Source organism: Loxodonta africana, chromosome 1, assembly GCF_030014295.1.
Source record: "Loxodonta africana isolate mLoxAfr1 chromosome 1, mLoxAfr1.hap2, whole genome shotgun sequence".
Classification (NCBI taxonomy): Eukaryota; Metazoa; Chordata; class Mammalia; order Proboscidea; family Elephantidae; genus Loxodonta; species Loxodonta africana.
Window position 1 is genome coordinate 212,952,880 of NC_087342.1, and position 14,730 is coordinate 212,967,609.

Here is a 14,730-nt window from a genome sequence, read left to right on the forward strand (position 1 = left end):
TGATTTCAGAACCTGTTATACAAGCACAGTAGTCTAAACAGCCTGGTACTGGTACAACAACAGACACATAGACCAATGGAACAGAATTGAGAACCCAGATATAAATCCATCCACATATGAGCAGCTGATATTTGACAAAGGCCCAGTGTCAATTAATTGGGGAAAAGATAGTCTTTTTAACAAATGGTGCTGGCATAACTGGATATCCATTTGCAAAAAAATGAAACAGGACCCATACCTCGCACCATGCACAAAAACTAACTCCAAGTGGACCAAGACCTAAACATAAAGACTAAAACGATAAAGATCATGGAAGAAAAAATAGGGACAACCTTAGGAGCCCTAATACAAGGCATAAACAGCATACAAAACATTACCAAAAATGACGAAGAGAAACCCGATAACTGGGAGCTCCTAAAAATCAAACACCTACGCTCATCTAAAGACTTCACCAAAAGAGAAAAAGACCACCTACAGACTGGGAAAGAATTTTCAGCTACAACATCTCCGACCAGCGCCTGATCTCTAAAATCTATATGATTCTGTCAAAACTCAACCACAATAAGACAAACAACCCAATCAAGAAGTGGGCAAAGGATATGAACACGCACTTCACTAAACAAGATATTCAGGCAGCTAACAGATACATGAGAAAATGCTCCCAGTCATTAGCCATTAGAGAAATGCAAATTAAAACTACGATGAGATTCCCTCTCACACCAACAAGGCTGGCATTAATCCAAAAAACACAAAATAATAAATGTTGGAGAGGCTGCGGAGAGATTGGAACTCTTATACACTGCTGGTGGGAATGTAAAATGGTACAACCACTTTGGAAATCCATCTGGCGTTATCTTAAACAGTTAGAACTACCATACAACCCAGAAATCCCACTCCTCGGAATATACCCTAGAGAAATAAGAGCCTTCACACAAACAGATATATGCACACCCATGTTTATTGCAGCTCTGTTTACAATAGCAAAAAGCTGGAAGCAACCAAGGTGTCCATCAACAGACTAATGGATAAATAAATTGTGGTATATTCACACAATGGAATAATACGCATCGATAAAGAACAGTGATGAATCTGTGAAACATTTCATAACATGGAGGAACCTGGAAGGCATTATGCTGAGGGAAATGAGTCAGAGGCAAAAGGACAAATATTATATAAGACCACTATTATAAGATCTTGAGAAATAGTATAAACTGAGAAGAACACATACTTTTGTGGGGAGGGAGGGAGGGTGGGAGAGGGTTTTTTACTGATTAGTTAGTAGATAAGAACTGCTTTAGGTGAAGGGACGGACAATACTCAATACACGGAAGGTCAGCTCAACTGGACTGGACCAAAAGCAAAGAAGTTTCCGGGATAAACTGAATGCTTCAAAGGTCAGCGGAGCAAGGGTGGGGGTTTGGGGACCATGGTTTAAGGGGACTTCTAAGTCAATTGGCAAAATAATTCTATTATGAGAACATTCTGCATCCCACTTTGAAATATGGCGTCTGGGGTCTTAAATGCTAACAAGCGGCCATCTAAGATGCATCAATTGGTCTCAACCCACCTGGATCAAAGGAGAATGAAGAACACCAAGGTCACACGATAACTAAGAGCCCAAGAGACAGAGAGGGCCACATGAACCAGAGACCTAAATCATCCTGAGACCAGAAGAACTAGTTTGTATTTGGCCGCAACCGATGACTGCCCTGACTGGGAGCACAACAGAGAACCCCTGAGGGAGCAGGAGATCAGTGGGATTCAGACCCCAAATTCTCACAAAAAGACCGTACTTAATGGTCTGACTGAGACTAGAGGAATCCCGGCGGTCATGGTCCCCAAAACTTCTGTTGGCCCAGGACAGGAACCATTCCTGAAGACGACTCATCAGACATGAAAGGGACTGGACAGTGGGTAGGAGAGAGATGCTGATGAAGATTGAGCTATTTGTATCAGGTGGACACTTGAGACTATGTTGGCATCTCCTGTCTGGAGGGAGGATGGGAGGATAGAGAGAGTTGGAAGCTGGCCAAATTGTCACGAAAGGAGAGACTGGAAGGGCTGACTCATTAGGGGGAGAGTAAGTGGGAGTACAGAGTAAGGTGTATATAAACTTATATGTGACAGTTTGACTTGATTTGTAAAAGTTCACTTGAAGGTCAATAAAAGTTAAAAAAAAAAAAAAAAAGATTACAGCCTTGGAAACCCTATGGGGCAGTTCTTCTCTGTCCTATAGGGTCACTGTGAGTCTGAATTGACTTGATAGCAATGGGTAGCACCAAAAACTCTGTATGCTTTTACGCTGCCATAACCTGTAGCTCCCATTGCCCTTCACAAAAGGGGTGAGGCTAATACTGTGTGTAACATTATAATCCTTATAAGTTATGCTTGATAATACTTAAAATATATTTCAAAATTAGTTCAGCTTAGTAAATTTTGATGAAGCTCACTAAATTTCAGCATTAAAAGGAAATAAAATATTATTGTTAAGAAATATTAGTATCAGGAAGGAGGAGGGGCTAGACAATTTAGAAGGCCCTAAATGGAAAATGGAGCCCTGGTGGTGTAGCGGTTAAGAGCTCAGCTGCTAACCAAAAGATCGGCAGTTTGAATCCACCAGCAGCTCCTTGGAAACACTATGGTGCAGTTCTACTCTGTCCTATATGGTCACTATGAGTTGGAATTGACTCAATGGCAACGGGTTTTTGGTTTGGTTTAAATGGGAAATGACAACAGACATTAGGATGTTGTGAAATCAAAAAAATTTTTTAATACAAAGTCCAAACAACTGCAAAACATAAGGCATGCACACGTTAAGAATATTGACTAGACCAAGCATGGCTTGCGCTTAGTAGACTGCAAAATTCCTGCAGAAAAGAAGTCCCCCATCTGACTCATCTTTGTATCTGCAACAATATCTAGCACAGGGCATTGCACAGAACCAGTGGCTTAAATTTAACAAAGTTTTTGTTTTTTTAAAGGGGCTTATTGCTGTTAACGGAAACCCTGGTGGTGTAGTGGTTAAGTGCTATGGCTGCTAACCAAATGTCGGCAGGTTGAATGCACCTCCTTGGAAACTCTATGGGGCATTCTACTCTGTCCTATAGGGTTGCTATGAGTCGGACTTGACTCAACGGCACTGGGTTTGCCTTTTTTTGGATTGCTCTTGACAGAGACAGGGAGCATTCCAAGTTAAAATTAAGAAAGTAAATAAAGATGGGTAATGTTTTACTATATGCCAGGCACAGTTCAAGTGCCATCATGAATGAGGGAGATTCAATTATCTCCATTTTCAAGATAAGCGAACACAGACATTAAAACAGCTTACAGAACTAGGAAGTGGTAGGGTGGGATTCACACCTAGGCTGTTTACATTCACACCTAGGTTGTTTACATTCACAGTTCACATTCTCAACCATTGTGCTGTAATAGCTATTAACCAGTAGGTGAACGGGCAGAGCTTAGTTTCCTAAGCTTTAATTGAGTTAAATCCTTTAACTCAGTTAATTCTTTAACTGAGAAGACAATTACTATTCACTCAATCAGTGTATTACTCCTGTTAGAATTCAAGAAATACAGTGTTATGATTAAGCACTCCATCTTTGGCATGACACTAGACCTAAGTTCAAACCTGGGCTTTGGCACAGCTTGGCAATACAACCTTGGATGTGTTACTTAATGTCTCCAATTTCACCACTTGAGACTAGAGGACTCCCTGAGACTATCGCCCTGAGATCTACTTAAACCTTGAACCGATACTATACTCTGAGGTAACCTTTTGGCAAAATAAAGATTGGCCGCACAAGATAAAGGATATTAGTGTTTCATTCTGTTGTGCATGGGGTCGCTATGAGTTGGAACAACAATAACAAAAACCTGTGAATATGGTGCTCCAGTGAAAAACCATCTATATGAGACCAAAAGGTAACCCAGTCCGTTGTGTTGAGTAGAACTGTCCCATAGGTTTTCCAAGACTGTACTGTTTAGAAAAGCAGACTGCCATCTCTTTCTCCTGCAGAGCCACTGGTGGGTTCAAACCGCCATGCTTTCAGATAGCTGCCAAGCCCTTTAACCACTGTACCACCAAGGTACCTTCAAAAGTTCAACCATCACTTTAGAGCAAAGATGAGAAGGGGGGGCAGGGAAACTAGAATACTGGAGATGGAACAAGTGGAATACAATTAAAGAGAATGTTGACACACTGTGAAAAATGTAACTGATATCACTGAACAATTTGTGTAGAAATTGTCAAATGAGAACCTAATTAGCTGTGTAAACTTTTGCCAAAAACACAATAAAATATTATTTAAAAAAAACTCAGTTTCACCATCTGTAAAATAAGGCTAATTATTCCTACCTCGTATAAGTGGTATGATAACATGTTTAAATCATTTACCATAGTACTTGGTATATAATAAATAATAAACGATGTCTAAAAAGTATACCTATTTAGCTAGCCTTATGACATAGCACTCAGATTTTGATCGTGATCACCTGTTCCAGTTCTGAGTCTATTACTTTCAGTTTTCCTCGGAAGCAGTGGCACTATGAAAGGATTGACTTTTGACAAAAAGGCATGTTCTCAATCATTTTTCATCTAGACTCTCATCATGTTTTCAGACAGATATTCATCCTATCAGAAGAGGTTGTATCTATAAAATCATATTATCCTCTTAAGTTTTTAAAGCAGATATCAGTCATGACATAATCCTGGAAGCGTCCTATGTTAAACTTCGGAGATTTATTAATAGCTTTCAAGAGCTTTATGTATCAAAAACAAAACGAGCTGTGATGTTATACACTCCCTCGATGACTTCAGGATACTATTGTGTTTTTTCATAGATGTGACTACTTTTACACTAGTACTTTTAAAAAAGAAAATCTAAAACCCCACTTTGTTAAAACAAACTGAGCTTGAAACACTACTATATGCTACATAATAGATGAAGATGATTTAAACCACCAAAACTAGCTGCAATTTGGTATTTTTCTTTTTAATTCTTAATGATTACCAATGTCAGGTTCTTCCCTGTTTTTGCCTTCAAGATAGAAATATCCTTTCTTTCATCTAACTGGAAACTTTGGTGGTATAGTGGTTAAAAGGTATAGCTGCTAACTAGAAGGTCAATAGTTCGAATCTACCAGGTGCTCCTTGGAAACTCTATGGGGCAGTTCTACTCTGTCCTATAGGGTCACTCTGAGTCGGAATCGACTCGATGGCAGTGGGTTTGGGTTTTTGGGTTTTCATCTAATTAGTTCCATTATAAATCCTATCATCTTGTACACACACGGCAACTCCAACTCCATATAGTAGCTTCATCTGCAACTTAAGTCCCCATGGCACCCATCATCCTTGTTGAAGGCCATGGTTTCAACGTAATTTGTTCAGCATTTTATTCAAAATATGTTCATTGAAAGTCAAACTATGTACCAGGGTTCTTTAGCAGAGACACAGTGGTGAGTAAGATAAACATAGTCATTCTCATGGAATTTATAGTCTAACTGGAAAGACAGGTATTGAACAAGCAATGATGACATTGATGGGTGTTACCATAAAGGAAGTAAAGGATGTTTGCTGTAGGAGTATTTCTTTTCTCTCTGGGCTTCTGGAGGAAAAGCCACCAGGTTAAAAAAAATAACTATGTCTTCCCTACAACTCCCTGATCCTGGCACCCAGAGGAAAGATTCCATATAGGGAGTATCTATATCAAGAAGTAGGAACAAAATCCCTATGACTAATTATTTTCTTCCTTTTTGGGAAATGAGAAACATCCTTCTTAGCAACAGGCATTCTTCCAGCTTAGCTGCTGACTGGGTAGGACTAGGTATTTACAACAATTCTCTTAGTTTTCTCTTGGTGGCTACAGTTGGCCCGCACATTTCATAAGCTATTCCTGACTGAGAGATAACTTAGAAACTACCCTAAAAAAAGATTGCATTCCTCTGTTTTTAAACTCTAGTAAGGCAGTTGTTAGATTCTGTCTACAAATTGGCTTCAAAAAGATTTCTGGGTTTTTTTTTTTTTTTTTTTTTGGTCTTAGATTGCTTGAAATATCTGAGAGCTCTCAGAGGAAAGAGCCTGTTGACTTTAAGGCTGTGTTGATCAGTCAACAAAGCAGAAACCTCTTTGCTCTGAAAACCATCTGGTGGATCTACAGGCACAGTTAAAGCTTATCAGAGAGTAAGTAAATGAACAACTTGGATACCTTCCGATGGTCCAACTTCAACCCTAGTGTCAACAGCAAGCTAAACAACAGAAAAAAGAGGGTCATGTCTAATGAAAAACGCAAAAGAGAGATAAGATGCTTTTCAAAAGGGTAACCTAGGATTATCTTTCAACCAAGGCTAAACTACATAGAAGATAAATTGCATGTTTAAATGCAGAATCTTAATAGTATTTATGACAGACCTCAGAGTCCAATCTCACTTAAGTGAGTCACTTTTTTCTGTTTGTCAAACCCGAGTTCACCGAAAAGGATAGGGGACTTTGGCACCTGCCACTCAAGTCTTCCCTGAAATGGCAGCTACCAAACATCGAACATTGCTGGTGTGCACAGATGGATCACCGGAGACTGGTTGACTATTTCCACTGAATCTATCATTCTTTTGGCTGGCAAGGGCAAAAAATTGTCCTGGAAATAGAGCTGGAATAATCAGGTAGCACACTGAGTGAAATTTAGTATCTTATGGTAAAAAGAGCCCTGAACCAAAGTGCTGGGTTCTAGCACCTACTTGGCCAACCAGTACAATGAGTTTGGGAAAATCACGTAGCCACTCCACGTCTCATTTTTGTTTGTTTGTTTTAAAATAGCCTAGATTAGAAGGCTGTACATCTGAAGCACTTGGGATACTTGTTAAAAGTAGAGATTCCTGGACTCACCTCTGCAGATTCCGATTAGTAGTCTGGCTTGGGGGTAGGGTGGAGGTGAGGGTGAGGTTAGGGATGAGAGTGTGGGTTGGGATATGTTTTCTAAAAGTTCTCCTGGTGATTCTGCTGGTTGGCCAGTCAAATTGTGTCCTAAAATTCTCAGGGATGATTCCAGAAAACATCAAAGTTAATATCCACAATTAATATTGTATTAATGGAATTCCTGAGTGGAACAAATAGTTAACACGCACACCTGCTAACCAAAAGGTTGGACGTTCAGTTCTAAGCAGAGTTGCCTTGGAAGAAAGACTTAGCAACCTACTTCTAAAAAATCAGCCATTGAAAACCCCATGGAGCACATTTCTACTCTGACACACATGGGATTGCCAAGAGTTGGAACTGACCTGAGAGCAACCAATTTTGGTTATTGTACTGATACAACTCTCTCAACCTGTGCAGAAAATACAATATTTGTTGCTCTTTCTTCCCATCTTTCAGAGACTAATCTGGTAGACCCCAGGGATAAAAATAGTAATAATAATAATAACCCGTTGCCGTCAAGTCAATTCCAACTCATAATGACCCTAAAGGACAGAGTAGAACTGCCCATAGGGTTTCCAAGGAGTGCCTGGTGGATTCAAGCTGCTGACCTTTTGGTTAGCAGCCATAGCTCTTGACCACTATGCCACCCGGGTTTCCAATAATAATAATAATAACTAAAAATTTATTATGTGCCAGCACTGTTCTAGGCACTTCACATGTCTTAATTCATACAGTTCTCTTAAGGACTCTGGGATATTACTATTATCTCCAGTTTTCAAATGAAGAAACAAGGCACAGAGAAGTCAAGTAACTCACATACAGTAACACAGATAGTGAAGTGCACCAGCTGGAGTGCTTGGAGCACTTTCTCTCTGGAGCAGCCCAAGCAGCTTCCCTTTAACATAGGGTGGCAGCATGATTTGATGGAAAAAGCCCAGGCTTGGTATATCAGACACTTTTTCAAGTTCTGGGGCAACAGTTTACTAGCTACGTGATCTTGGATAAATTTGTTTAGCCTTGCTAAACTTCAGGTTCTTTACCTGCAAACATATATTATACTTATTTGTAAGGTATGATAAATAAGATATTTGTAAGGCATTAGCCTAGTCTTATAATAAAACCAAAACAAAATATTCCAAAAAATTTATTGACTCTGTGTTGGGTGCTGTTCGTTGAATAAAATATAAATAATAATTAGCATTTATTGAATATTGTGTTTCAGGAAGGAGTCCCTGGGAGGTGCAAATGGTTAAGCACTCTACTACTAGCCAAAAGGTTGGAAGTTCGAACCTACCCAGAGGCACCTCGGAAGACAGTCCTGGCAATCTGTTTCTGAAAGGTCACGGCTTTGAAAACCCTTTGGAGCAATTTTATGAGATGGAATCAACTCCATGGCAACTAACGACAGCAGCATATTTTAAGAACTGTGCTAAATGCGTTTCTGTATTATATTCATTTAATCCTTCGTAACGCCCCATGAGGTAGGTATTATTATCTCTATTTTACATATGAGGAAACTGAGAAGTTAATATTTTCCCAGAAGACACAAATGGTGAATGGCAGAGCCAAGAATGGAACCACGGTGTGTGCTGTGAGGTCCCATAATATAGTCCCTCTCTCTCTTTTTAGCTTGTGAGGACAGAAATGTATTTCTGAGATCAGGGTGTTGGCAGTGTTGAGTCCTTCTGAGGGCTCGGAGAGAAAATTGCTCAATGCCCCTCTCATTGCTTCTGGGGGCTCCGGGCATTTTTTGGCATGTAACTGCAGCATCACGTGGCTTCCTGTGTCTCCTCTCTTTTATAAGGACACCAGTCATATAAGATTTGGACCCATCCCACTCCAGTACGACCTCATGTTAACTTAACTGATAACAACTTCAAGGACTCTATTTCCAAACAAGGTCACATTCACAGGTACAGGGGCCAAAACTTCAACACATCTTTTGGGGGGGGGGAGGGGACACAATTCAACTCATAACAAATGGGGTGACTCTTTAAATGACATATATTTTCTAAGTATAAAATATTGTTGTCATTAGGTGCTGTCAAGTCAATTTTCGATTCATAGTGACCCCTTGTGACAGTGTAGAACTGTCCCATAGGGTTTTCTAGGCTGTTATCTTTACAGGAACAGATCACCAGGTCTTTCTCCCACGGAGTTACTGGTAGGTTAGCTTTACCAGCCTTTTACTTAGCAGCCAAGAGCTTAACCATTGCGCCACTAGGGTTTCTTCAAAGTATAATACATGCTTATTCAATAAAATGTTTAAATCAGAGAAAGGCATAGGAAAAAAATTAATATCTTCTATAATCTTACCCCCAAAAAAGCCATTACTACCAAGTCAGTTCCAACTCATAATGACCCTATAACACAAGAGTAGAACCGTCCCATAGGGTTTCCAAGGAGTGGCTGGTTGATTTGGACTTCTGACCTTTTTGTTAGCAGCCAAGCTCTTAACCACTGCACCACCAGGGCTGCCCTATAATCTTAAGCATGGTGTATTCAGAAATGCCTTTGGGTAAAAGTGCAGATAAACAAATTCACACATGTCAGGGCAGGTACAAGAGTAACAAATGTGAAGTAGACAAAGTCCAGTCCTGGGAGGCAGAAGTTGGACCTTAAGGTCATGTCCTTTCTGGACTTCAGCTTCCTCCTCTGAAATGGGGATGACATCAAAGAACTGACTCATTCCCAGGGGGTTGCAGTAAGTGTTAATTCTCTCTCCTTTCGTTCTCTTTGTAAATTGGGCTTGACAAATAAGGGAGAAGGAGATGATATAACAGAAAAGTTGTAAAAATGGCAAACATTTCTTGAATGATTACTTTGTGCAAAGTATGTTGTAGTAGTTGACCTCTAAGATGGCGCTCAATGATCCCTGTCTCCCTGTATTCACACTTTTTTGTAGTCCTCCCCCACACTGAACAGGGCTGACCTATGTGACCAATAGGATCCTCCATACATGATGGCATGTGACTTCTGATGCAAGGTGATAAAAGGCACTGCAGCTTCCACCTTGGTCTCTGCTATGGATTGAATTGTGTCCCCTCCAAATACATGTTGGGATCTCAATCCCTATACCTGTGGATGTAATGCTGTTTGGGAATAGGATTTTCCTTGTTATGTTAATAAGGCTATGTCAGTACAGGGTGTGTCCTAAACCTAATCACTTCTTTTTCTTGTTTTGAACATTTTATTGTGGCTTAGGAGAAAGTTTATATAGCAAACTAGTTTCCCAATGAACAGTTTATACACAGCTTGTTTTGTGACATTGGTTGCAAACCCCTGAATGTGTCACCACTCTCCCCTCTCTTCCTCCCTGGCTCCCCGTGTTCATTTGCCCAGCTTTCCTACACCTACTGTCTGTCTGAATTATGCTTTTGGGCGAATGCTACTCTTTAGGTCTCGTATAGTTGATTGTTCTGAGGTGTACATTCCTCACTGGTGTTATTGTTCATTTTATAGGACTGTCTATTGTATGGCTATAATGTGATCTCCAGGAGTAATTTCAATTCCAAGTTTGAAATCTGTCTAAGGGCCATAGTTTTGGGGGTTCTACCCATCTCTATCAGACCAGTATATCCGGCCTTATTTATGAGTTTGAATTTTGTTCTATATTTCTCTCCCACTCTGTCTATGACCTACTACCGTAGTCCTGGTCACAACACCCAGTAGTGGTAACTCGGCACTATCTAGTTCTTCTAGTATAGGCTAGTGGAGACCTTGGTTCGTGTGGTCCTATTAGTACTTTGGATTAATTGTTTCCTTGAGTCTTTGGTTTTCTTCAATCTTCTTTGCTCTGGATGAGAAGAGACCAATTGTATATTAGATGGCTGCTTGCAAATTTTTAAGACCCCAGTCGCTACTCACCAAGATAGAATGTAGAACAGTGTATGGATTATGATATGCCTGTTGACCCAGATGTCCTCTGAGACTATGGTCCCTAGCCTTCAAGCCCAGTATCTCAGTCCCAGAAGGTGTATGGTTATGGCTAAGTTTTCATGACTGTGTCACCTGTGCACACTATTGCGTACATGATCCTTGCAGCATGTACACATATATATGTACATGGGTGTACTTCCAGATGACCTCCCACCCCTGTTCAGCTTATACATCTACCTATGTATCCACTCGTACATTATTGCTTGTTATTACTGTTGCAGGATTGTATATGTGTTAGTATTTACCATTGTTGCCTTTTACTTTTGCTTACCTTTCAGCGTCTACCTTTATCTTGATTGCATTGTGCTGACTTCCCCCATACTGTGTATTATCTCTCCCTTCATCAAAGTTAGTATATGTCACTATCTAGGTAATGGCCTTCCCTCCCTCACACCCACCCACCCCTGGTAACCATCAAAGAATGTTTCTATGAGAAAACCTTTTCTTGACTTTTTATAATAGTGGTCACATAAAATATTTGACCTTTTGTGATTGACTTATTTCATTCAGCATAATGTCCTCCAGGTTCATACGTGTTGTGAGATGTTTCATGTACTCGTTGTTATTCTTTAACATTGTATAGTATTACATTAGATGTATGTACTGTATTGTGTTCATCCATTCATCGGTTGGTGGGCACTTAGTCTGTTTCCATCTTTTTGCTATTGTAAAAAATGCTGCAATGAACATGGGTGTACATATGTCTATTTGTGTCACAGCTCTTATTTCTCTAAGACATAGACCTAGGAGTGGGATTGCAGGATCGTATGGTATATCTATTTCTAGCTTTTTGAGGAAGCACCATATCATTTTTCATAGTGGTTGTACCATTTTACATTCCCACCAGCAGTATATGAGAGTTCCAGTTTCCCTACAACCTCTCCATCATTTGTTGTTTTCTGCTTTTTTTTTTAATCAGAGCCATTATTACCGGTGTGAGATGATATCTCATTGTAGTTTTGATTTGCATCTCTCTAATGGTCAATGGTAGAGAGGATCTCTTCATATATTTGTTGGCTGCCTGGATGTCCTCTTTGGTGAAGTATCTGTTTATGGCCTTCGGCTGTTTTTTAATTTGGTTGTTTATCTTTTTGTTGTTGAGTCCTTGGAGCTTTCTATAAATTTTAGAGATTAGACCCTCGTCAGATATGTCACAGTCAAGATTTTTTCCCAGTCTCTGGGTTCTCTTTTTACTCTTTTGGAAGTCTTTCGATGAGCATAAATATTCAATTTCCAGGAGGTCCCAATCTTCTAGTTTATCTTCTGCTGTTTGTGCTTTTCAAGTTATGTTTGATAGTCTATTTGTGCCATAAATTAGGGCTCTTAAGCTTGCCCCTATTTTTTCTTCTATGATCTTTATGGTTTTACGTTTTACATTTAGGGCTTTGATCCCATTGAGTTAGTTTTTGTGTATGGTGTGAGGTATGGATCTTGCTTCATGTTTTTGCAAATGGATATCCAGTTTTGCCAAAACCATTTGTTAAAGAGGCTATCTCTTCCCCTTGAATGGATTTTGATACTTTGTTGATTAACTGTCCAAAAGTGGATGGATTTATTTCTGGGTTCTCAGTTTAGTTCCATTGGCCTATGTGTCTGTTGTTGTACTAGTACCAGGCTGTTTTGACTACCATGGCTATATAGTAGGTTCTGAGACTGGAGATTGTGAGGCCTCCTATTTTATTCTTCAGTAATGCTTTACTTATCCAGGGCCTCTTTCCTTTTCTTATAAAGATGGCGATTAGCTTTTCCATCTCATTAAAGAATGTTGTTGGAATTTAGATGAGGATTGCATTATATCTGTAGATCACTTTGGGTAGTGTTGTTATGTTCACAATGTTAAGTCTTCCTATCCATAAACTTGGCATGATTTTCCATTTACACAGGCTCTTTTGGTTTCTTGCAGTAGTGTTTTGTAATTTTTTTTGTAAAAGTCTTTCGTATTCCTAGTTAGGCTAATTCCCAGGTATTTAATCTTTTGGGGGGCTATTGTAAATGGTATTATTTTCCTGATTTTTTTCTCAGAGTTCTCTTGGTTGGTGTAGAGGAATCTGACTGATTTTGTATTTTACTCTTGAACCCTGCCACTTTGCTAAATCCATCTACTAGTTCTTTCTTGTGGAGTCTTTGGCATTTTCTATGTATAGGATCATGTCATCTGTACATAGGGATAGTTTTACTTCTTTCTTACCAGTTTGGATGCATTTTATTTCCCAGTCTTGCATTATTGCTCTAGTTAGGACTTCCAATACAATATCGAAAAAAAGTGGTGATAAATGGCATCCTCATGTAGTTTCCATTTTCAAGGGAAATGCTTTCAGTCTCTCTCCATTGAGAATAAAGTTGGCTGTCAGTTTTGTATATATGCCCTCAATTATGTTTAGGAAATTCTTTTATATTCCTATTTTGCTGAGAGTTTTATCAAGAATGGGTGTTGAACTTTATCAAATGCTTTTTCTGCATCAATTGAGATGATCATGTGATTCTTTTCCTTGGTTTTATTTATCTGATGAATTTCATTGATTGATTTTCTAATGTTAAACTATCCTTGCATATGTAGTATGACTCCCACTTGGTCATAGTGTATTATTTTTTTGGTATGCTGTTGAATCCAGTTGGCTAACATTTTGTTGAGTATTTTTGTGTCTATATTCATAAAGGATATTGATCTACAATTTTCTTTTTTAGTAGTGTCCTTGCCTGGCTGTAGTATCATGGTTATGCTGGCTTCATAGAAATAATTTGAGTGTATTCTTTCCTTTTCTATGTTCTAAGTTCTGGAATAGTCTGAGTAGGATTGGTGTAAACTCTTCTCTGAATGTTTGGTAGAATTCTCCAGTGAAGCCATTTAAGTCAGGAGTTTTTTTGTTGGAAGTTGTTTTTTTTTTTGATGATCTCTTCAATTTCTTTTGTTATGGGTCTATTTAAATTATCCACTTCAGTTTGTGTTAGTTTAGGTAGGTAGCTTGAGTCTACAAAGTTGTCCATTTCTTCTAGTTTTTCAGATTTGTTGGAGTACAGTATTCTGTTATGATCCTTTTTTCTCAGTCAATTCTGTTGTAATGTTGCCCATCTGATTTGTTATTTTGGCTATTTGCCTCTTCTCATTCTTTTCCTTTGTCAGTTTGACCAGTGGTTTGTCTATTCTATTGATCGTGTCAAAGAACCAACTTCTGGTCTTGTTGATTCTTTGTATTGCTTTCTGTTTTCTATTTTATTTATTTCTGCTCTAATCATTGTTATTTTCCTTTTCTGGTAACTTGGGGTTCTTTTGCTTCTCTTTTTCTATTTGAGTTGTAGAGTTAAGCTATTGATTTTAGTCCTTTCTACTTTTTTGATGTGCGTGCTTATTGCTATGAATTCTCCTGTGAGCACTGCTTTTGCTGTGTCCAAAAGGTCTTGGCCGCCATGTTTCTCTCAGTTTGTTGTACTGTGGGGACTTGTGTGTTGCTGTGATGCTGGAAGCTATGCCACCAGTATTCAGATACCAGCAGGGTTACCCGTGAAGGACAGGTTTCAGCTGAGCTTCCAGACTAAGACACACTAGGAAGAAGGACCCAGCATTCTACTTCTGAAAAGCATTAGTCAGTGAAAACCTTATGAATAGCAGCAGAACACTGTCTGATATAGTGCTGGAAGATGAGCCCCTCAGGTTGGAAGGCACTCAAAAGATGACTGGGAAAAAGCTGCCTCCTCAAAGTAGAGTCAACCTTAATGATGCGGGTGGAGTAAAGCTTTCGGGACCTTCCTTTGCTGATGTGGCACAATTCAAAATGAGAAGAAACAGCTGCAAACATCCATTAATAATCAGAACCTGGAATGTACAAAGTATGAATCTAGGAAAATTGGAAATTGTCAAAAATGAAATGGAATGCATAAACATC

General features: G+C 39.2%; 1 long non-coding RNA gene across 2 annotated transcripts in view; it reads left to right on the forward strand.

Annotated features, from left to right (window-relative positions):
- LOC111751436 (uncharacterized) overlaps positions 1-14,730 on the forward strand; it is a 65,185-nt gene that overhangs the window by 32,101 nt on the left and 18,354 nt on the right. For both annotated transcript variants that reach the window (XR_010323077.1, XR_010323078.1), the window contains exons 5-6: positions 6,042-6,181; positions 8,133-8,391. This is a non-coding gene — a long non-coding RNA (uncharacterized LOC111751436). The remainder of the gene's footprint in view (positions 1-6,041; positions 6,182-8,132; positions 8,392-14,730) is intronic.